The following is a 25243-nucleotide window of genomic DNA, read 5'->3' as shown; positions in this document are numbered from 1 at the left end:
AGTGAGGCAAATTGGAAGTTAATCAGACACCAGTGGAATATTTAAACAAGGTGTGTCAGTGGTGTACGAACTTCCTGTCAGACCAGACCCCAACCCCCACCTTAAAATCCTGTCTGATGCAGTCTTCACTCTGGCAGCAGCACTTATAGACTGCCTGTAACCTGCACCAGGACTTTCTCCCTGAACAGACCCCTCAGGGGTGAGTCTGTTCAGTGAGGAAGTCCCGGTGCAGGCCATAGGTGGCCTATGAGTATCACTGCCACTGCCCTCGTGAAGTCTGCAGCAGACAGGATTTTAAGGTACGGGGGAGAGATTGGGGGGGGGAACGCACCCCCTGTAAAATTTTTCTGCCTATGCCCTTGCCTGGCACCTGCCAATAGTTAGACTGGTGCCTGATTAACTGGGCAGATAAAGTTAGGACACCTAACTTTATGTACTCACTTGGAGGGGCATAATCGAAAGAGACGGCTAAGTTTTGCTGAGGATGTCCTCTCAAAACGTCCCGGTGGAGGGGCGGGGAAACCCGTATTATCGAAATAAGATGGACGTCCATCTTTCGTTTCGATAATATGGTCAGGGATGCCCAAATCCTTAAATTTAGGTCGTCCTTAGAGATGGTTGTCCCTAGACTTGGTCGTTTCTGATTTTCAGCGATAATGGAAACCAAGGACACCCATCTCAGAAACGACCAAATGCAAACCCTTTGGTCGTGGGAGGAGCCAGCATTCGTAGTGCACGGGTCCCCCTGACGTGCCAGCACACCAAATGGGCACCCTAGGGGGCACTGCAGTGGACTTCATAAATTGCTCCCAGGTACATAGCTCCCTTACCTTGTGTGCTGAGTCCCCCAAAACACACTACCCACAACTGTACACCACTACCATAGCCCTTACGGGTGATGGGGGGCACCTAGATGTGGGTACAGTGGGTTTCTGGTGGGTTTTGGAGGGCTCACATTTACCACCACAAGTACAACAGGTGGGGGGGGGGGGGATGGCCCTGGCTCTGCCTGCCTGAAGTGCACTGCACCCACTAAAACTGCTCCAGGGACCTGCTTACTGCTGTGATGGACCTGAGTATGACATTTGAGGCTGGCATAGAGGCTGGCAAAAAATATTTTTAAAGATATTTTTTTAGGGTGATCCCTGGGGGGGGTAAGGGGAGGTCACTTGGTCGTAAGAAAAACAGGACCAGGTAAAGTCGTCCAAGTGCTCGTCAGGCACGCCCTTTTTTCCATTATGGGTCGAGGACGTCCATGTGTTAGACACGCCCAAGTCCCGCCTTTGCTACACCTCCGACACGCCCCTGTGAACTTTGGTCATCCCCACGACGGAAAGCAGTGGGGGACGCCCAAAATCGGTTTTCGATTATACCGATTTGGGCAACCCTGTGAGAAGGATGCCCTTCTTCCGATTTGTGTCAAAAGATGGGCATCGTTCTCTTTCGAAAATGAGCCTGTTAGCCTGTTAGCAGATTGAATATCACTGCTAACCAGCTAAGTAGCCCAAACTAGTCATTTAGGGAATGGCCAGTTAGAGCTGATATTCAGCGGCACTGCCTGGATATGTGACTCTGAATATCGGAAGCCGGCCAGTCAGCACGGCAACATTTTACTGGGCAGGAGTTTGTCCTGCCTGGTTAAACTCCTTTGAATAATGACCCCAGCACATACATTTAGCAATGAGATTTAGTTGTGTAGTTGTTAACATACTCGGCCAGGCTGCACTATGTTCAGTATAGGATACAGATGGAAGAAGATAACCGATATCGCTCACGTCATACTTGTTTACACTATGCAGATCAGGCACCAGGGCTGAACTTAACCTTGACAACTACAGGCCACTGGGAATACTTACTGTTTTCAGCTGCTGGAACACAACAGCCAGGGGATAGATGCCATAACAAAAAGCTAGATAGAAGTGGGCTATTATTATCTTCTTTTCATTTGCAGTAACCCAACACACTTCTCAACTGTAGAATACAGAAACATAAGACGTTTCCAGTGAAGTGTACATTTGAGAATGTCTCTCCAGTGACAGCTGTTAAAAACATCAGCGTTTTATTGTCTTTATCTTATATTTCTCAATTTCACAATTCAATCGCAAGTAACATTTGTTACAGAAAAAAAGAGAAAAGCCAAAAGGATAACAAAAAAGAAAATCAAGAAATATAAATAACTATCACTTGTAGTCCACAGTTTGAGAGGTTCCAAGACATAAATCAAAACAAGAAAAGTGTGCACAATGATAGAAGATAAAAATAGCCTAATTTCTAATTTTTGTGTTAATAGCCCTGCGCTAATGACATTAGCGCACAGCCTTTTTTTAAAAATTACCTTGTGAGCACATACTGGCACCCATTTTGTAGGCGGTAACAGCTCATGCAGTATCCCTGTACCAACCAATTAGCATGCAGTAATGTAGACGTACTAACTGGTTAGTGCAAGAATGCCTCACTCTCTGCCCCTGACATGCCCCCTCAAAAAAAAAAAATAGAAAAAGTTTTTAGCAGGCGCACATTTTGAAGTTACTACAGGATGCCACAGCGGCCTTGTGGTACTTCATGTTTAGCTGTATTAGGTGCATGTTAGTGTGTAACGCAGCTTAGTAAAAAGGACCCCTAGCATAAATTGGATACCTTGAGTGACCAGCTTGGAGTGGAGGAGTGGCCTAATGGTTAGTGTAGCAGGTTGTGGACCTAGGAAACTGGGTTCAATTCCCGCCGCTGCCTGATGGGCAGCAGTGGGCTGAGATCCTGGGGAAACAGGTTCAATTCCCTCTGCAGCTCTCTGTGACCCTGGGCAAGTCACTTGGGGCCTTTTTTACAAAGCCTTGCTACTGATTCACAGTGTGGCTTTGTAAAAGAAGCCCTAAACCCTTCATTTCCGCAGGTACAACAGTAGTATAATGTGCTACTTAGATTGTAAGCCCACTAGGGACAGACCCAGTACCTGTAAAATGAAACTGTAAACTGCTTAGGTCTAAGTGGTATATAAATACTTAAATGTACATAAGTATTGCCATACTGGGACAGACCAAAGGTCCATCAAGCCCAGCATCTTGTTTCCAACAGTGGCCAATCCAGGTCACAAATACCTGGCAAGATCCCAAAAAAGTACAAAACATTCTATACTGCTTATCCCAGAAATAAGCAGTGGATTTTCCCCCAAGTCCATTTTAATAATGGTCTATGGACTAAAGCTCTATCCCCCAGATTCTATATATGGTGCTTAAAATTGGGCACCGATCCATGATCTGCACCCAACTCAATTGGCTAATGAGCCAATAATTGGGAGCTAATTGGCACCCATTTAGATATGGGTGCGCATCTTGCTATGTGCTAGTCTATAACAATGTGCTCCCAAATCCTGTATCGCACAACCCAAAAGGGGGCATGGCCACTGGAGGTGCATGGGCGGGTCAGGGGCGTTCCTAAAGTTTGTGCGACTGGAGATGTGCACCCAAATTGGGCACCAGGAATTACACCTGGTTTCAGCAGGCATAAGTGTGATTTTTTTTTCGGTGCCGATTTTTGAACCCCATTTACAGAATCTAGCCCTATAACCCAGGAGGTTACTTTTATGTGTCAAAATACAATCTGCTTTCTAAAACCTTGTTGGCTCAATCAGTAACTAGCTCGTGACCTAGAAGCACTGGTTCTGTCATAACTTGAGCAAAGGGTACAGAACAGAGGGGAGGAGATAAAATAGCTCCGGGAACATATAAATCCCCAAATAACAGAAGGCATCATGCCGTACTTTTACATTTATACACCCGTAGTTGAGCATTCAAACCTAGCCAATTTTGGTAATGTTGATGCTACTGTAACGTTGCTGCAGATAGAGAACAGTGAAAAAAAAAATCCCACTTTTCTATGATGCATTAACAAGGAACTTGCCGGTTCTGCATGGACACAGACTTTGAACATCTCTTACTATCCTGGTCACGTGGCTGAAATGTCTTATTTATAAAATAAGTAATAGTCCTTATTTTGCTGAAGGATCTTGGGGAAGAGGATAGGGGAAAACTATGGAATTTATTCTACATAAAAAAAATAATAAGATGGTTTGTATGGTGGTTTATATAGTCCAGAGAAAGAGACTGGTCAATATTCAAAGTGATTTAACCAGCCAGAAACAGCTCCTGGCCTGCTAAATCACCTCTTCGGGGCTAACCCTAATTTTCAGCAGCATTTAACTGGTCAATAGTACACAACAGGAGAAATACCTCTACGATGAAGAAACGCTGTAGTCAAAAGTAGAGGCTGACAAAGGACGAGTCACCACCGGAGATGTAAATCCAACAGTCTTTATTATAATTCTAAAAAGAAGGACCCTTTTTTTCTTTTTTTTTTTTGCGAATTTAACTCCGACAGTCATTGTAAGAAGCTAGTCCGCTTGCTTTGATTGCAACAGTATTTGTGTACGGTCTACAGATTTAAACTTTAGCAGGACTACGATCCTATTCTAAGTTCTAGAGTTTTCTGTTTGACCCCTGATGTAGATGCTTGCGTGCGTCGAAACACGGCCCGTGTCGGGTCCTCCTGTTTAGAATTATAATAAAGACTGCTGGATTTACATCTCCGGTGGTGACTCGTCCTTTGTCAGCCTCTACTTCTGACTACAGCCTTAACTGGTTAATGGCACTGAAAATAACCGTTATCACCAAACTGCAAACCAGCTATTTTCAGGGTGTTCTGGGGGTGGAGTCAGCACTCGGCCAGTTAAGTGATGGCATAGGTTAACCACATAAATTGTACTGCATAAAAGGCTGTCCTATCTTTATGCAGTATCCCATAGCCGGTTAACTGATGAAAATTATTTTCTAACGCAGGAAGCTGCAAGCACCAACTTCGGGACTACCGCCGGGTGACCACACTACCCCAGAAGTAGGGTTGATTTGGTGCATGCTACCCATGTGGTAGCATACCACAGCTTAGTAAAAGGGCCTGTTATAGTGCAAGATGAAAAGCTCAGCATGACTTGGGTGGCTGAGAGTCAGAGCTATAAGGCAGAGGGCTGTGGTTAGGATCTGGGCAGCTCCAGCCATGAGCTGAGTCATTCATATGCGGCTCTACCATGAGCCTTTCTGTAACAAGGCCTTAACCCTCCACTGCCTCGGGTACAAAATTAGATTATAAACCCTTCAGGACCAGGGACATTGCCTACTGTACACTGAAAGTAACTTACCTTGAGCTACTACTGAACTAAATCCAAATAAACTAAGCACATAACACAGTTATAGCTGGCCTCAATTTCTAGCATATCACATCACTATACCAGGCCTGGAAACATCTGCTGTAACAGAAAAGATGACCGTGATGGGGTTTGTAATCCTATGGACAAGTGCAGTTGGAAAGGCTGCACTAGAATTCATAGGTGGAAAGGCAGGTAGAGGGGAATTCAGGTGCAACACATTTCTAATTTAAGCTTGCAGGTAGATCGGAGGCCTGCATAATGGAATATCATATTCTTTTCCAAAAATAAACCAAAGCTTGAAAAAAAAACCATACATCTTTTAGGGGCCTTTTTACTGTCGCGTAAGCATCTACATGTGCCCAACGTGCGCCAAAATGGAGTAACCGCTCGACTACCACATGGCTCTTGCGGTAATTTCATTTTTGGCTCACGTCCAATACAAGCATCTGAAAAATATTTTTTATTTTCGGGGGCGTGTAATGGACTCGCACCAAGTGGCATTTGACACGCATAGATCATTACCGGCCAGATTGTTTACCGCTAGGTCAATGGCTGGCAGTAAGGTCTCAGACCCAAAATGGACACGTGGCAATTTTCGTTTTGCCATACATCCATTTTCAGCAAAACAAAAAAGGCATTTTTTGTAGGTGTGCTGAAAAATAATTCTGCGCACGCACAAAACACGTGTCTACACTACCGCAGGCCATTTTTCAGCGCACCTTAGTAAAAGGATCCCTTAATGAGCAAAAATATCAAAAAGTTGATATTTTATGCACTTTGATTTCTTGGCCTCCTTTGTAAAAATAAATAATTAAAATTGCCAAATTCCCCCTTTGAAAGTAGTACAACTTCATACGTAATCTGCTATATACAAAATTTTACTTCACTCATGTAGATAATAAACAGTTATGCACCCTGGAGTAGAGTCAAAGGGCAAAGGCCATAAATCGTGAGGCCCAGGAACTTATGATCTGATATATCCTTACAGGCAAACAGGCCTGGGAAAGGAGGAAGCATAAACAAACATGGGAATGTGGTTTAGCAGGTGAGGGAAACCAGATGGCTTTGAAAGAAGACTAGATGATCCTGGGTAAGATAACTTGTTGAAGCGTTGTAAATCATTGTTAAATACAAAGTGTATAAAAATAGCTGTTTCAGTTCTGTATGTTGGAGCGATAGATACAGCCAGCATATTTATGCAGTAGTTCTATCCTCCCATGAGAAAATATTAATTGTATCAATATACTTGGTAAGTAAATAAATTACCTTTCTCATAGACGGCAGCTTTGGTCTTTTATCTCTACAAATCGTGGGTAACTGATATATGAAGATTTGGAGAGGTGGTAAAAAGACCTAAACATTTAACACTTATATGGATTTAATTCACTCATTAAATCAGAATCAGGCGAAAATCACCGCATACAGATATCATAAGCTGATTTTTACAAGAAAGCTAGCTACACTGGGAAATAGTTATCTTTTTCAGCCAGGCCCCATAGCTAAATTTCTGACAAGTCTGCTACAGACCCCATTCACAAACACAGAAAAAACTTTCACCAGAAATGAGCCATTAATACACTGCCTCCCCCCCCCCCCCCCCCCCCCCCCCCCGGTTAGGTTTCTGAGGGCTGAGCTGCAAGGAAGAGAAATCCAGCTCCCAAAGCTTAACGGTTTCTAGAGGACTGACTGTTTTAGCATGCTGTGAGGGCGGGCCTGTGGGAAGCAGATAGCAGCTTACACAAAATTGTAAATTGCTTGGAAAACACCCTCAAAGAGGCAATTAAAGATAAAACCTGATATTGAAAATGTGCAAACCTATTTCACAGAGGATCCAAAATAGCACAGAGTAATGCTGTACAGGCACAGCATATAAAATCCCCCCCCCCCCCCCCCAAATATTGAGCTCATAGTGGTCAGCATTTTTTTTTTAAATGGCAGCTCCATAGGCACAAACAACTTGATATTCAGCCAGTGGCTGCCAATGATTATCCAGATGCCATGTTGAGTGCCCAGCACTATCTGGATAAAGTGATATTCAGCCAGTATCTGAATTCAACTAGGACAGCGCTTTTGCTAGGTTAGCTGGATCTCTATCCAGGTGGTGACACTAACAATTACTGCTATCTTCTGTCTCCGCCCCAGCTTCACCCGTGCACTGTCTGAATAGTCTGTAAAGACATTCAACAGCACTATCCAGATTGTGCCGCTGAATATCTGTCTCACTGAAATTTATTTGGTAAGCAGGTAACATAGTAACATGGTACATTAACAGATAATGGCAGATAAAGACCTGTACAGTCCATTCAGTCTTCCCAACAAGATAAACTCGTAGCATAACGTATGACACGTACACTTGATCTTGATTTGCCCTTGCCATTTTCAGGGCACAGACCGTAGAAGTCTGCCTGTCACTGGCCTTATTCTCCAGTTACAGAAGATGAATCTGTCCAGCCACGATCAGGGCATAGACCATAGAAGGCTGCCCAGCACTAGCTTTGCTTCCCAATTACTGGTGTTGCCGTCTAATCACCACTAAGCTTGTTTGGTTCCACACCTTCTATACAGGATTCCTTTGTGTTTATCATATGCATTTTTGAATTCTGTTACCGTTTTCATCTCCACCACCTCCCGTGGGAAGGCATTCCAGGTATCTACCACCTTCTTTGTGAAAAAGTACTTCCTGACATTATTCCTGAGTTCCCCCCACCCCCCTCCTCAAATTCATGTCCTCTGGTTCTACCACCTTCCCATCTCTGGTAAAGGTTTCAAAAACCTGACCACAAGGTGCATACAGTTCAAGCTTCTCCTTCTTACCTACAAATGCACTCAGTCTGCAGCCCCTCATTACTTCTCTACCCTTATTTCCCCTTACGTTCCCGCCCGTAACCTCCACTCACAGGACAAATCCCTCCTCTCAGTACCCTTCTCCACCACCGCCAACTCCAGGCTCCACTCATTCTGCCTCGCCTCACCCTATGCTTGGAATAAACTTCCTGAGCCCTTACGCCAAGTCCCCTCCCTACCCATCTTTAAATCTTTGCTCAAAGCCCACCTCTTCAATGTTGCTTTCAGCACCTAACCTTTATACCTTTCAGGAAATCTAGACTGCCCCAATTTGACTGCCCCTATTTGACTGACTGACTGTACATTTGTCCTTTAGATTGTAAGCTCCTTTGAGCAGGGACTGTCCTTCTATGTTAAATTGTACAGCGCTGTGTAACCCTAGTAGCACTTTAGAAATGTCAAGTAGTAGTAGTAGTAGTAGTAGGTGCAGCTATCTAGAAAAGTCCTTTAAATAATTACCCCAAAGAGATTATAGTGGGTAATTTTATAACCAGTCGCTTAAGAAAATAGTCACAACAGGTGCTGTCAATGGTCAGATGCACAGTGTTGAGGCTGGGATCGCCTAACCCTGTAATTCCCAAACTGGATTCCATGGAACCCTAGGGTTTCTCAAATTCTCTTCAGGGGTTCCTTAAGAAATTAGATTGTAAAATCTGTTTGTATGAACATATGCATGTTGATATAAATTGAGAGGTCCTTGTTGTATGAAAGAAATATTTTAAGGGTTCTGCCATAATAAAAAGTTTGGTAATCACTGGCCTAACCCCCTACATCTAGACGTAGGCACAAAGTAGGTACGACATCAACACAGACAAAGAAGGCCACTTTCTATCCTCAGTTTCATATCATTTGCTATTCCTATATTTTGTTTGCATGCCAGCTGAACAGGAGGCTGAGGTGTCACAATGAAACACAGATAGTCTGTCTCCCAGCTATCTGAGATATGTCTAATATGACATGGAAAATGGCAGTGACGTTTCCCATGTCAAACTTTGAGGGTTTTTTTTCATGTGTCATTAATAATGTGCACTTTTCCAAAACTCTTCATAAAGAACACACGCTATTCACAAAGAGTATGCCCTTTTTCAGAAAGAGTGCAACTGTTCCAAAAGCGGGTACATTATGTAGAAAATGCACACATTTGAAAGAGGACACATTCTTTCCTCAAGAGCGTGCACGACCAACGATACTGCTCCCGTAATGAAAAAAATTGAAGTAAAAAAACCTGAATAAAACGAAAAAGTTTCCATAAATAAAACAACATGGAATGAAAAAATTTGGACTGCACCCCCCCCCCCCCCCCCCACTCTGAGATACATTTCCTTTTTTAAAATGTCTATATTAGTTTTCAATAAGGATGTGTAAAAAGATACTATATTATACTATACTAGAGGATTGTAACCCACCAAATCCCTTTAAAAAAAGGCACAGGGCGGGTAACAAAAAGGACCCAACAATTGTACAAGTACAAAAAGAAAAAACAAAAATCATGTATAACTATACAAAATCAACCTCTTAAATTCATAGAGCACACTTTAAAAAAAGATAAGTTTTCAGCTTTTTTTGAAACAACAAATAAAAAAAAGAAGAACGAATATCGCGTGGAAGAATAATTCCAAAGTCTAACGGCCTGGAAAACTAAAGACTAACCATATGTAATCTGTTTCACACCTTACAAAGATGGTAGCTGCAAAATAAGACGATCACACTTCGACCCTTAAAAGAAGTACCTGACAAAATAATTTTTTAAAACCTTCCAGAGCATCACCATATGGCACCTAAAAAATTTGCGCAAAAAAAAAAAGCACTATGGAGGAGATTCTATATATGGTGCCTAAAAATTTGGCGTTGAGATCAGTGCCGACTAAGTGTATTCTATAATCGATGCCTAGATTTAGGCGCCAATTATAGAATAATCTTAGTTGATATTTCAGTGCCTAAATCTGCGCGCATCTATTTATACCAACTAAAACATGGTGTAAATCCCAGCATGTAGATTTAGGCACACTGGGTGATATTCTATAACTAGGCATGTAAATTTCAGAACGCCCATGAAACACCCATTTCCCCACCCATAACAATGCCCCTTTTTGCCTGCACATGTTAGAAGTTTGGCGCACATCATTACAAAATATGCTTGGTGAGTTCTGCGTCTAAATTCTAATCCGTGCCAATTAGTGCTCATTATTGCTTGTTAAGTGCTGTTATAAGCGCTTATTAACTTGTTAAACCATTAAGTTATGCGTGGTGTTATAGAATCCGAGCCGATTCTGGCGCCTAAATCTAAGAGCACCATTTAGAATCCAGGGGTAAGCGCTATTCTATAAACAGTGCTTAAAGTTAGGTGCTGTTTATAGAATAGTGCAGTAGTTCCCAAACCTGGTCTTGGAGGCACCCCAGCCACTCAGGTTTTCAGGATACCTACAAAAAATATCCTGCTTTCTGTTCCTGCCGCCCCGCATTTAAATCTTGTATTTTTTTACCTAAAGTCGCAGCACCGGCGGCAGCGTTAGTGAAAGCAGCAGGCTCGCCTCCTCTAGCCTTCCCTCCCGAGTCCCTTCCCTCTCAGTGTCCCGCCCTCACGGAAACAGGAAAATACATCAGATGAAGGTGGGACACTGAGAGGGAAGGGACTCGAGAGGGAAGGCTAGAGGAGGTGAGCCTGCTGCTTTCATTAATGCCAGCGCTGCAACTTCAGGTTAAAAAACACAAGATTTAAATGCGGGGCAGCAGGAACAGAAAACAGGGCTGTTGGGGAGCTAAGGGCGGGCAGGTGAGCTGGCCCTGGGAAAAAAAGGTGCCGGTACGCAGTACCAGCGCGTACCGGCACAAAAAAAGCACTGAGGCAGGCATACTACATTAGTACTGCTAAAACCCCATTGACATCTGATGTTCCTTCATTTACGTACATACACATACAGTATGCCTTAATCTTGGCACAAGACTGGCCAAAACAGAAGAAATCTCTCACAAACAGCAACAGCACACAACCACAGCAAAGCAGACAAAGATCACACAGATGATATTCAAAGTAAGAGTTTCTTATTCACATCCACAGACTCAACATGGGCCTGTGTTTCGGACATAAGGCCTGCCTCAGGAGTCTGTGACTGTAGTGTATAATGTTTCTGTTGTCTGTAATTAATTATTAGTTGTTTTATCAACACACAGCTGAATAATCTCTCATGCATACAGAGTTTTCACTGTTTGAATCTGTGGATGTGAATAAAGAACTCTGACTTTGAGTATCGTCCATGTGATCTTTGTCTCCTTCCCTGTGTTTGTATGTTAAGCTTAGCACATATCAGGGGTGGACTAACAGTGATCTGGGCCCTCAGGCAATAAGGGTCATGGGCCCCCAATTACCTATCAAAAGTGATTAAATTAAATGGAAGCTAGGAGAGCCCCCTACTGCTGTTGGCCCTCAGGCACTGCCTCATGGTTCCAACGATCAGTCTGCACCTGGTTTACAAAGTAATTCAAATATAAGAGAAGGGGGAGACTAACAAGACATGAAAACAATAACAATAAAACAAAAACACGACATACACAAGAGAGAATAGAGGTGGAAGGGAAAACATAAGGAGGGAAACATATACTATATTCTCCAGATCAATCATACTGTTGGAGAAACAGTGAGTAGGATAAAGGGAAGGGAGCATAAAAGAGAGAAGTAGTATGCTTTTAGTTGTGATTTGAATCTGTTCTTCAGAAACCCTTCAAACCACTGAAAAATGCAACCTATAATTACAAATTCAGCCATTCTACTCAATAAAATCTGATGATTAACAGTTTCAAGCCTAAGGTAGAGAGGAAGTCCTATTAGTCCTATTAGTATCTAGGTATACTTGTTAAAAGGAAGGGATGGAGAGAAGATATTGTTGGAAGGAAGTGATGCAGCTGGTTGAGTAAGGGGTATGGAAGGAAGGCAGGAAGGACAACTGGCCAGAGGACTGAATGAAGGCAGAGGATAAAAAGTTTATAGGGACCCTGTAAGAAAAGGGAGCCAGTGTCCAGCAATGAGAAGTGGGGTAACATGATCATATTTCTTCTTAAGCTTGCTGTAAATCTTGGCAAAACGAGTGTACTATGCCACTTGTATGTTGAGATGCTCATGAATTGGGAGCAGTGAGCACCAATGTGATCACCTGAGGAAGCTAATGGTGAAACAGAGATCCCCGTCAGGACGGTACAACAAGACAAGAGCTTGCTTTGCAGTATTGCAGCATTGCTCCAAGTGTTTAACATGTGTGATGACAAAGTTTTGAGTGTAGAATGAACATTTTTGGAAATCTACTAATACAGTACAGTTTGATTATCCAATGTACCTGGGACCTACCCATTATCACATAAATGAAAAGTTGGATAATACAGAAAATCCTCAAACAATGCATAAATAAATAAATAAAGGCATACAGGGGTCCTTTTACCAAGCTGTGGGAAAAAGGGCCCTGCGCTAGCAGAGGGGACTGTTTTTCCCAAGTGCCAAGGCCCTTTTTACCGCAGCAGGTAAAAAGCCCCCAGTCAAACATGGCCATGCAGTAAGAGAACTCTTACCACACTAGTAAAAGAGGCCCATTTCAGAGCAAATGAAACGGGCGCTAGCAAGGTTTTCATCGCCAACACCCCCCCCCCTCCCTCCCTGGCCAACCCCTTCGTTGTTCTGCCATTGCTCCGCCCCCAACGTCATGACGTTTGACGCGAGGGCGGGGCCCGGAGCGATTTCCCACCCACCCCCGCCTCCCTCCCTGCCAACCCCTTCGTTGTTCTGCAATTGCTCCACCCTCGAGGGCGGGGCCCGGAGCGATTTTGGTGGCTTCACCACCACGAACCTTCGAACCTTTTTGAAGGAAGTCAGGGCTTGGCTTCACTGACGTCAGTGTCCTCAGAACGTTGAGGGTGAGTTTTATTATAGTAGATGCCCTTACTGCCACTCACTGAGGTGGCGATAAGGGCTCCGGCAGTAACTGGACAGTGCATGGCGATCGGATTACCACCACACAAGCCATTTCTGGGGGTTTTCTTTTTCCCCCGGAAATGGTGCATGCTTGGGGCGGAACTATCATTGTGGATATCCTGAAAACCTGACTAGCAAGGGGTACTCCAAGACTGGACTTGGGGAAACACTGCTATAAGCCACGTTTAAAGTTAGGCACAGTTTATAGAATAGCACTTACACCCAGGACTCACACCTAAATTTAGGTGCAGTCATTTGCACCAAGTGAAACGTGGTACAAACGTAGGCCTCTATCCACATTATTCTATAACAACGGACAAAAATGCTAGGAACACCCCCATTCCATCCATGATCCTCCCATTTCCACGCCCTTTTTCACTCATGCATAAAATTTAGGTGCCGATCCCCCAAATAACCTTTCAACTGAAACCAAAACCGGCGCTGTAACCAAATCCAAAATCAAAATTTGGTCAGCCTCTATATATGTTTATGTGCCAGTTTTGACCAAATGATATTTTAGACGTTTATATTCCTCCCACTACATGTAACCAGCGCAAAAATGTCCATTTTCCATGTATTTTAGCTCTATGTTGTCAGAGCTCATTCTAAATACTTGCGGAACTTGAGATGTCCTGAATCTGAAGTCTCAATTCCGATTTGTGTATCCTTTCTAAAAAAAACACTCCACGTATAAACAGACTGGCTACATGTTCAAACCGAGCATAATTAAAACCAGGGCTTTTTTTGAGGGGGTACTTGGGGGTACTGAGTACCGGCACCTTTTTCACTGTCTGCTAAAATTGACCCATGGATTGCAAGTTTTAATGAAAGAGCTCAGGCTCTACACACCAATTCTGCCTTGTCATAGATTCTGTGTCTGGTTGCAGGGGGCCTGGCTGTTGTGGGGTGGGTCCCTCAGAGATCACCCCACCCCTGAAGGGTGGCCTAGCATTTGAGTACCGGCACCTTTTTTGCTAGATAAAATGCACTGATTAAAACCATTAGTCTTCCCACACCCCATGCCCATCCCTAAACTTCATTCTATTTGGACTGTGAGGTACAGGAATTATAGCTGTGAAGTTTTTATCAAGAACCATCGGCAACAGATTAAAAAACTATGTGCTTCCACTGCCATGACCATGTCATAGGTCATAGTCTGCCAAGAGACTGCTGATGGGAATGGCTAAGGGGTCCTTTTACAAAGCTGCAGTGAAAACCGGCCTGCCGAAGTGTGGGCGCCTCTTTTAGGCACACGCTGGGCCACTTTTTATCGTGACTGGGAAAAAGGCCATTTTTAATGGGCCAGGAAACGGGCCTGTCTAATATTAAAACTAGCACATGCCTATTTACGGCCTGAGCCCTCACCACCACCCACTGACCACGCAGTAACCATGCAGTGTGTGCTAACCTGGATGCACTGCCAGTTACCGCCAGGAACGCACCCACGGTAGAAAACAGAAAATTATTTTCTACCGCGGGATTCAGCAAGCGCCAAAATCGGAACCACCGCCGGGCGCACGTGCTACCCCAGCTTGTAGTGCCAACTGGATGTGTGCTACCCACGCGTTAGCCCTCCTGCGCCTTTGTAAAAAAGGCCCCTAAAAGAAGAGCCCCAAACCTACTGTGAAGATTTACCATTGCCCATCACCTTCTTTGGCCATTACTCATTCCATAACTAACATGGAGCAAATTAATCTGTTTTAAATTAATTTTATACATGCTTTCTCCACATTAACGAGCCAAATGCATGACATCCCTAGGCTCTGTTCATTAGTGGTGCTGTCAACACGATATATACTGTCATCAACATAAGTACTTAAATTTCATCCAAAGAGTAGTCCCAAGAAACTCTTTGAAATATTTTACATCTGGTGCAGTAAACCTTAGGGACAGATTATATTTTACCTTTTCATTTTATTTGACTTATTTTTCTCTGGTTGAGCTGTGCATCTTTCATTACAAAAGTGAAACTATGAGACTTATAATTCTTTTCCTTAAGCTGCTATCATAACGTTAGATCAATAACACAGAAGATGAAAAGCTCACCGAAGGCACCAGGCAATCTATTTGCCGATGATAACCTGACCTAGTAGACAATCCGACTGTTAAAACCGCAAAATATGACAAAGGGAGCTTGAGAAATAAAAGAAGGCTGATTTATGGTACATAACTCAGACACCTTTGTTCTGTACAAATGCAGTGAAACCTAGAAGAGGACATACACACCACTACATAGGGGGTAATTCTGTACAGGTCACCTAAAGGTAGGCACCTAAAGTACGTGCACTAAGCACGGTTTAGTTAAAAATACTAGGGTAACTCCAAATTTACGTGCTTAACTTCAGGTGCAACCACTTGCCCAATGTCAAAGGCAGGTATAAATGCTCACACTAAGGAATCCTTTTACTAAGGTGTGCTGAAAAATGGCCTGCGCTAGCGTAGGAACGTTGTATGGATGTGCACAGATCCACTTTTCAGCATGCCTGCAAAAAAAGGCCCCCCCCTTTTTTTTTTTTGCTGAAAATAGACGCGAGTCAAAATTAAAATTGGTGCATGTCCATTTTGGGTCTGAGACCTTACCACCACCCATTCACTTAACGGTAAGGTCTTACGTGTTAACTGGGCGGTAATCATCAGCATGCGTACAATGCCAATTATTGCCCAGTTAGCGCCGCGCACTGGAAAATAATGTAAAAAAATTTTGGCGTGCTTAATGGACACATGTAAAAAATGAAATTACCACCCAGGCCACACGGTTGTTCAAAATTGCTGCACACTGGACGCGTGTAAGCGCCTACCCGGCTTAGTAAAAGGACCCCTAAAATACTATCAGCCGTAAATGCTGGGCATGCTCCTCACCTGCCCACACCCCTGCCACGTCCACAACTCCTAGTGGTTCTATGCAAAAGGATTTACACACTAAGGGCTAGATTCTATATACGGCACCAAATAAAGCACTATTCTATAATTTATTTGTTACATTTGTATCCCACATTTTCCCACCTATTTACAGGCTCAATGTGGCTTACGTGGAGGGGCATAATTGAACGAAAACGTCTATCTCCATGGGCGTTTATCTCCGAGAACGGGTCCGTGAAGGGGCGGACCGAACCGTATTTTCGAAAAAAATAGACGTCCATGTTTTATTCGACAATTTGTGAGCTGGGTGTTTTTGTTTTTCAGTGATAATGGAAAATGAAAGCGCCCAGCTCAAAAACGAATAAATCCAAGGCATTTGTTCGTGGGAGGGGCCAGGATTTGTAGTGCACTGGTCCCCCTCACATGCCAGGACACCAACCGGGCACCCTAGGGGGCACTTTTACAAAAACAAAAAAAAAAGGTAAAAGAGCTCCCAGGTGCATAGCACCCTTCCCTTGTGTGTTGAGCCCCCCAAATCTCCCTCAAAACCCACTGCCCACAAGTCTACACCATTACTATAGCCCTAAGGGGTGAAGGGGGGCACCTACATGTGGGTACAGTGGGTTTGGGGGGGGGGTTGGACGACTAAGCATTAAGCAGCACAATTGTAACAGGTAGGGGGGGGTGAACCTGCCTGAAGTCCACTGCACCCCCTAACAACTGCTCCAGGGACCTGCATACTGCTGCCAGGGAGGTGGGTATGACATTTGAGGGTGAAAATAAAAAGTTGTGAAACATCATGTTTTGTGGTGGGAGGGGGTTAGTGACCACTGGGGTAGTCAGGGGAGGTCATCCCCGATTCCCTCTAGGGGTAATCTGGTCATTTAGGGCACTTTTTGGGGCCTTATTCGTGAAAAAACAGGGTCCAGGAAAAGTGCCCTAAATTCTAGCTACAAACGTATACTTTTTTTTCCATTATCGGCGAAAGGCGCCCATCTCTCCTCAGCCGATAACCACGCCCCAGTTCCACCTTCGCCACGCCTCCGACATGCCCCCGTCAACTTTGTACGCTTCTGCGATGGAGTGCAGTTGAAAACTTCCAAAATCGGCTTTCCATTATACCGATTTATTCGTTTTTGTGAGATAAACGTCTATCTCCCGATTTGGGTCAAAATCTAGGCGTTTTTCTCTTTCAATTATAAGGTGGATCGTACCATAAAGGCGTTCGCCTTGTCCGGTAGAGAAACAAATACAAGGTGATATTGTAGTCATAGAAAGGTACACGTGTTACAGGTCAATGGGGGTCGGGATGAGGAAAGGTTATGTAGTGTCCATTACGAGCTTTGGTTTTGCTGTGTTGCCGAGTATAGGCATTTATGTTGGGTTGGTGTGGTATGCCCTTTTGAACAAGTTGGTTTTTAGTGATTTCCTGAAGTTTAGGTGGTCATAGGTTGTTTTCACAACTTTTGGCAATGCATTCCATAGTTGTGTGCTTATATAGGAGAAGCTAGATGCATAGGTTGTTTTGTATTTAAGTCCTTTGCAGTTTGGGTAGTGGAGGTTTAGGTGTGTTCGAGATGATCTGGTTAAGTTTCTGATTGGAAGTCTATAAGCCACTCTTAAAGTTAGGTGCGGTTTACAAAATAGCATTTATGCCCGGGAATTGCGTCTAACTTTAGGCGCGGCCATTTGTGCCAACTGAAACGTGGTGCAAATGTACGTGCTCACATTAGGTGCCTATTCCCCCCTCATTCTATAACAACGTGCGTGAATGCTAGGAATGCACCTGTTCCACACGTGACCCTCCCATTTCTGTGCCCCCTTTTTAAACTCACACGTAGAATGGAAGCACAACTCCCATGCCTAAATGTACGCACGTAAGTACCAATTAAATCTAATTAGTATCAATACTTCCTTGTTAAGAAGCCAATTATTGCGCTAATTACCTCATTATTCAATTAAACTGTGTGTGCAAATTGGGTATGCACCCAAATTTGGGCAAGGAATTTTTTTGTGACTTTTATAGAATAAGGGAGTAAGGGGTTCTTCTACAAAACTACGGTAAAAATTGGTCTTAACGCACTCTTACATGGGACTTTCCTGCGCATTAAGGTTTTTTTTACCATTGTCATAAAAACCTCATTTTCTATTTATTTCATTAATGGCCATGCGCTAATGTCATTAGAGAGTGGCTATTTTTTAAAATTTACCACAGGAGAACTTATCACCAGTGGCGTTCCTAGGGGGGCTGACACCCGGGGCGGATCGCCGATGCGCCCCGCCCCCCCGGGTGCAGCGCCCCCCTGGAACAGCGCGACGCCCCCCCCCCCAGCGAAAGAACCCCCGATCCCCCAACAAAAGAATCCCCCCGGGTGCACGCCGCTGGGGGGGGGGGGGGGGGGGGTGCCGCGCGCCTGCCGGCTCTTCGTTTTCATGCTCCCTGTGCCCCGGAACAGGAAGTAACCTGTTCCGGGGCAAAGGGAGCATGAAAACAAAGAGCCGACAGGCGCGCAGCACCCCCCCCAGCGGCGTGCACCCGGGGCGGACCGCCCCCACCGCCCCCCCCCCCTTGGTACGCCACTGCTTATCACCGCCTATTTTGTAGGCAGTAATGGTTTCCGTGTTATTCATGTGTTAACCAGTTAGCACACAATAATTTAGATGTGCTAAGGGGGGGGGGGGGGGATTCTATATAAGGTACCTAAAAATTCCATGCAGAAAACATTTCTGCCTCAGCATATTCTATAAGTGGCGCCTAAATTTAGGTGCAGTGTATAGAATACGCTTAGTTGATATCCCAGTGCCTAAAACTATACGCATCCATTTACACCAATAAAAACATGGCTTAAATCCCGATGCATAGATTTAGGCACACTGGGCCATATTCTATAACTATGCGCGTAAATTTTGGAATGCCCATTTCCCCATCTATAACCACGCCCCTTTTTGCCTCTATGTATTAGAAGATAGGCGCAGTGAGTTACAGAATACGCTTAACGAGCTGTGCGTGTAAATTCTAATTATTGACAATCAGTGCTCATTATTGCTTGTTAATAAAGCCCAATAAATAAATAAAGTGTCTGCTTGAAAGTTTCTTTTATTGTAAAACAGTTACCACTAACAATGTTCAATTGCCAGAATTGTTCAGCTCACTGCACTTTCTTCACAGTTCCTTTGTTCAAATTACAAAGAGCTAATAGTAGTCCACAAGAAACTGAATCTCCCACAAGAAATCTTACATTATTTATTATTATTATTTATTGCATTTGTATCCCACATTTTCCCACCTATTTGCAGGCTCAATGTGGCTTACAGAGTGTGGTTATGACATAATCATTTCATGATAACAGGTACAGTGCTTAATGTTTAAAGATTAGGTAAGGGAAGATCTACAGAAAATTACAAAAGTGATTGCACAAATAATACATCATTGACTCCCTATCTGGGATCCACATACCCCTAGAAGTCCATGAGACCATCACAAGGGGTCCTCCAGAAGGGACATAACCAAAATGCAGTTGTTGAGAAAAAGAGCGGGCTGATCTTACCTCTGAGGAGCTCTGCTGCTGTTGCTTCCAAATCCCATTGGTGTCCGTATCAAGCGGAATATTGAAGCCTGAAGGAGCTCAAATCTTTGCACAGAAAAGGGAAAGAGTGCTCCTGCCACGACCCTCAAGCCTTTGAAAGGAGGGGAGGAAGAATGCAGCTAACTGCCCCCATGAGGAATCTAAATTATCATGATTGCCACCAATCTCAATGTCGAGGAGCACTGCTGATGACTTTTACCAGGAGCTAGAAGTCAACACGGAGAAGAAAAGGAAACTTATGTTGCCAGCTCCTTCACTGTTTGCTGCTCCTTATGGCCAGAGAAGTTAAGTAGGATAATAACTCCAAGATGCCTTTTGAGGCACTGGTGCATGTGTTCTGGCTGCTCACTTGACAAGCTGCAATAAGTGAGTTGCAATAACCATAGTGGTAGGTAGGAGTGTCCTGAGCTGGAATTGCGCCATGTGCGATGTACCCCAACCTGCCCACTGCACTGCAGCCACCACGGGTTAGACAATGGACAGGGAGTTATTTTTGCACTCTCATATCCCTTGTGCCCTGTGTGGCAGCACTAACGCACATGGTGGTGTTGGCATGGAAGAACGGTGGGTAGAAGAGCAATTGAGAAAGGGCCACGAGGTGAGGATAGGAAGGGCAGAACTAATGAACAGTGTTATGGGTGAAGAGAAGGAGTAGAGAGCAGCACTCAAGACAGAGCCATAGGGTCAGTACTCAGAAAGAGACCTTGGAGAAGTGCAGAAGATGGCAAATGGAAAAAAGAATCCTGAGGGAGAAGAATGCAGAAAGGAAGAACCTAAGGAGGGGCTATCAAGGGGCAGCACTTAGGAAGGGCCATGAGGGAAAACCAGGAAGCAAAGAACCAGGAGTTCCTTTTACTAAGCTGCGGCAAAAGGGGGGGGGGGCTGTGCTGGCATCAGCATGTGTTTTTGACACACGCTGAGGCCTCCTTTTACTGCAGCTGGTAAAAAGCTGGGGGGTTTTTTTAAAGCAATGGTTGTGCGGCAAGTGAAGCACTTCCCTCGCAGCCATTTCAGGGGGGAGCACTTAAGCCACCCATTGAGGTGGCAGTAAGGGCTCCCGTGCTAACCCAGCAGTAACTGGGCAGAAATGCCCAATTACCGTCGGGTAAACACTGGTGCTATTTTTGTAGCGCTGGTGTTTACCCGGCGTGCACTGGGGGTGGGAACTACTGCCGGGTTGCTTACTGCTGCTTAGTAAAAGAACCCCCCCCCCCTCAATAGAGGAGCAGTTGAAAAAATAACTGAAAAGAATTTCCCTTTGAAAGTTTCCTTTCCAAGTCTGAAAAGAAAAAAGATTGGTAGAGAGGAGCTGGAGAAAAGAGAAAGAAGAACTGGACAGAGAAACTGCTAGGGAACAGAAAAAGAGACAGATGTGAGGACTGGTTTAGCAGAGAAAGGTAAAGATACTGTGTGTGAAGGGCTGGGCAAGAGGGAAGAAAGATTAGAGTGAAGAGGTTGCAAGACTGGTGAGGACAGGTTGGGAAGATCCCTAAAACGTTTGGATACTGAAACGGGCCCCCAAATGTTGGAACCTCTGTCCTACATAAGGAAAGTCAAGAGCTGCCTGTCTTAATCTAACATCTGGGTAAAAAACCAGGAGTTCCAGAGTAAAGATGAACCAAACTTTATTAATCAGTATATTGACTCGACACAACGTTGTGTTTCGGCCAAAGGGCCTACATCAGGAGTCTAAATACTTGAGAACGATAATGATGATCCAGAATTAGCAATGTTGTAAAATACAGTCTGTATTGTAGTGGTCTTTAAAAAGACCTTTGTTCTGAAGCGTGAGATCTCTCTCATGAGCGTCTGGGCTGTTCTCAAGTATTTAGGCTCCTGATGTAGGCCCTTTGGCTGAAACACAACGTTGTGTCGAGTCAATTTTCTGATTAATAAAGTTTGGTTCATCTTTACTCTGGAACTCCTGGTTTTTTACCCACTGTTTTGTTATATTGTGACTATCTGTGGGATTTCGTTGAGTTCTCCACGTTTGTGGATTCTCTACTGCTTAATCTAACATCTAACATTTGAATCTCTGCCTTGCCAATCAGCCTCTAGAACAGCTTGCCAGGGGACCAGGCAACCATACTGCCAGCTGGTGACTGAAAGACCCAGTTTTACTTCTCTATAAACAGGGGAAGGATGGAGCAAAGCTGAGAAAGGTAACTGAGCCAGGGGAGGGGATAGACTGCTGAGACTGAGAGATGGAAGTAAAACTGGGGAGAGGTGCTGTCAACCCATTCCAATGAGAGGCGGGAATAAACTGCAGAAGGGGAAGACTGAGGAGGAATTACAGCTGAACAGTGTTAAGGAAGAAATTGAGACTGCAGGAACATAAGTAAGGTCAAAGGAGATTGCTATGGGTGGCACTGAGATAATGAATGAGACTTAATGGGGAGGGGAAGAACTGAGGGAAGTGCAGATTGAGGAATAGAGGGAAAAAGGAACTGAAGTTTCAGCAAGGGAGAAGGGGGGAAATGTAGCAATTAAGCAAACACACAATGGACACACACAAAGTAAAGAGCATCTCTGGAAGTTTTGCATGGAGTACACCTTTTCAATCATGAGAGGGAATGTACTGCAAGTGTGCTATACTCTGAAATTTTCAACTCTCCAATCCTGTCATTTATGATGGGCAATCTTCTAGTACTATGCATGTGAGTAAATATTGTTGGTCATGCCTAAATGTATTGAACAGAGGAAAATGTACAGCTTTTAGTGAGAAATTGTGCCTTGCAAGCTACTTTCCTTATTGACAAAAGTAGCTTAGAAGCAATATATTCTATATGACAAGCAGGTAATGATTGATATCATCAACTAATGGATGGAAATCTCATTCCACCAAAAGTACATCATTCACAGGGATTGTTCAAGTCAGCCTTTACAAATAAACTTCCCATAATGCTTAATGATTTAAGGCCAAACGAATATTCAAGATTCTTCCTAGTAGCATTTCTGAATGTGGGTCTAATTATAGAAAGAAAGTTTTGGAATTAGACTACAGAAATTGCCTCAATTCAACAAGAATGGGCACATACCCCCAGATTCTATAAACTTGCACGACTATCTTTACGTTCAGTGTGGAAAGTTCCACTTGCAAGTAACAGAATAAAATCAGTTGCACACAAACTAATTTAATAATGAGCTGATAACTGGTGTTAACGAGCAACAGGCTACAATTGCCCTTAAGTGTTGCTAATTGGCACCAATTAGCAGTTACGTGTGCAACTGCCCTTAGTCTGTATTCTATCACATGCAAATTCTACTGCACATACCTACTAGGGGGTGTGGCCATGGGAGGTGCATGGGTGTGCCTAGCAGTTATGTGTGCATGTCATACCAGCACCTACAGGGTGAGGCAAAAAAAAAAGTAACCCCTTAGAGTTTTCTGCTGCTTTCTCAGCATTTGGAATTTCAACGTGAAATTATACAGCTTTATTTGTTGTTACTGTCTTCATTTATGTGCTGAGTGGAATGAGATTATCTTTAAACATGGCAAAGTTAAAGACTTTTTAGCATGACCACCCAGCGATGTCTAGTTCTCTGGTTAGGGCAGTGATCCTTGATTCGCAGTAATTTAGCAATTTTCTAGAGTGTTACTTTGCTCTCACTTTTGCATAATATGGATATTAGTGTTATGATTTGACATAGTTATCCTATTTTCTTCTTAAATTTCGCTTGTATTCCTCCTCACAGTGTCGTGAACTGTATTTAAGTTAACTATTGCTTCATGTATACTAGCTTTTGCCTAGTTTCCTTTATTGTATTTTCATATTTCCTTCTAAGGGCCCTGTTTACTAAGGTGCGTTTTTAGCGCGCAGACACTTAGAACACGCACTAACCATGTACGCATCTATAGGGAAAATGTAGGCACATACATGGTTAACGTGTGTTAAAAATGTGAACGTGCCTATAACGCTGGTTAGTAAACAGGGCCCTAAGTTTTTATACCTTGGATTAAGTTCTAAATTTGCAATAAAAGAAAAGAAAAGAAAGTGAACAGACATTTCTCAGTCTCCACCTGCTGGAAGGCATGCACAACCCATCAGTCCAATCCTGGACCGGTCCGGAGGGACGCTAAGGAATTAAAATTAAAAAAAGAAAAACGTTTGCACTGTAAAACTACCATTATTTGAAAAAAAAAAAGGGGTACCAGCTTACTGTTAATGACATCACAGTAATGTAGACTTTTGTCTGGGGAACAATGTTGGAGGTCTATCACAAGCTCCACCCAAAGCCGTAAACAATTGCCAAAATCAAGGAAGCGCTACAAATGATCTGGGACAGGGGTAGGCAACTCCGGTCCTCGAGAGCTGCAGGCAGGTCAGGTTTTCAGGATATCCACAATGAATATGCATGAACTTGATTTGCATACACTGACTCCATGGTATGCAAATCTATCTCCTGCATATTTGTTTTGTTACATTTGTACCCTGCGCTTTCCCACTCATGGCAGGCTCAATGCGGCTTACATGGGGCAATGGAGGGTTAAGTGACTTGCCCAGAGTCACAAGGAGCTGCCTGTGCCTGAAGTGGGAATCAAACTCAGTTCCTCAGTTCCCCAGGACCAAAGTCCACCACCCTAACCACTAGGCCACTCCTCCACCTGACCTGCCTGCGGCTCTCGAGGACTGGAGTTGCGTACCCCTGATCTGGGACAACCTGCCATCTAGAGATCGATCGACAAGGTTGTTAAGAACTTTCCAAAGTAACTGAAGGCCTATAAGCTGGGGGTGGACACTGACAGTGACTGTGAAATTCTGACACATTGTTAATTGTATCGTTAGAATATATTGCACTAAATGAAAAAATTAGATATAATAGGCATCTCTGAGACCTGGTGGAAGGAGGATAACCAGTGGGACACTGTCATACCGGGGTACAAATTATATCGTAGTGATAGGGTGAATCGGATTGGTGGAGGGGTAGCATTGTATATTAACGAGAGCCTTGAATCAAATAGATTGAAAATTCTGCAGGAAACAAAACACTCCTTGGAATCACTGTGGATTGAAATTCCATGTGCAAAGGGGAAAAGGATAGTGATAGGAGTGTACTACCGTCCGCCTGGCCAGGACGAACAGACGGATGCGGAAATGTTAAAGGAAATCAGGGACGCAAACAAACTGGGCAACACAATAATAATGGGGGATTTCAATTACCCGCATATAGACTGGGTTAATGTAACATCTGTACACGCAAGGGACATAAGATTTCTTGATGAAATCAAGGACAGCTTCATGGAACAGCTAGTTCAGGAGCCGACAAGAGAAGGAAAAATACTAGACTTAGTCCTTAGTGGTGCTCATGATCTAGTGCAGGGGGTAACGATACGAGGGCCGCTTGATAACAGTGATCATAATATGATCGGTTTTGATATTGGCATTGAAGGAAGTGAAACTAGGAAATCAAGTACGCTAGCGTTTAACTTTAGAAAAGGTGATTACGACAAAATGAGAAAAATGGTGAAAAAAAGACTGAAAGGAGCAGCTCGCAGAGTAAAAAACTTGCATCAGGCGTGGATGCTGTTTAAAAACACCATCCTGGAGGTTCAGGACAAATATATTCCACGTATTAGAAAAAAGGGAAAAAAGACTAAACGTCAGCCGGCGTGGCTAAACAGTAAGATAAAGGAAATCATTAGAGCCAAAAAACAATCCTTCAGAAAGTGGAGAAGAGAACCAACTGAAAGTAACAGGATAGATCATAAGGAATGCCAAGCCAAATGCAAAGCGGAGATAAGGAGGGCAAAAAAGGACTTTGAGAAGAAATTAGCGTTGGAAGCAAAAATACATAGTA

The 25243-nt window shown here is 43.7% G+C and overlaps 1 long non-coding RNA gene across 1 annotated transcript; it reads left to right on the top strand.

The window, feature by feature from the left end:
• The first annotated feature begins 7549 nt into the window (after positions 1-7549).
• LOC115467889 lies at positions 7550-24085 on the top strand. Its single transcript, XR_003941780.1, has 3 exons — positions 7550-7624; positions 8819-8820; positions 24074-24085. It is a non-coding gene; the product is annotated as an uncharacterized LOC115467889 (long non-coding RNA).
• Positions 24086-25243: the final 1158 nt, after the last annotated feature.

Source organism: Microcaecilia unicolor, chromosome 4 (genome assembly GCF_901765095.1).
Source record: "Microcaecilia unicolor chromosome 4, aMicUni1.1, whole genome shotgun sequence".
Classification (NCBI taxonomy): Eukaryota; Metazoa; Chordata; class Amphibia; order Gymnophiona; family Siphonopidae; genus Microcaecilia; species Microcaecilia unicolor.
Note: the sequence above shows the minus strand (reverse complement) of the source record. Positions and strands in the feature narration are given on the sequence as shown.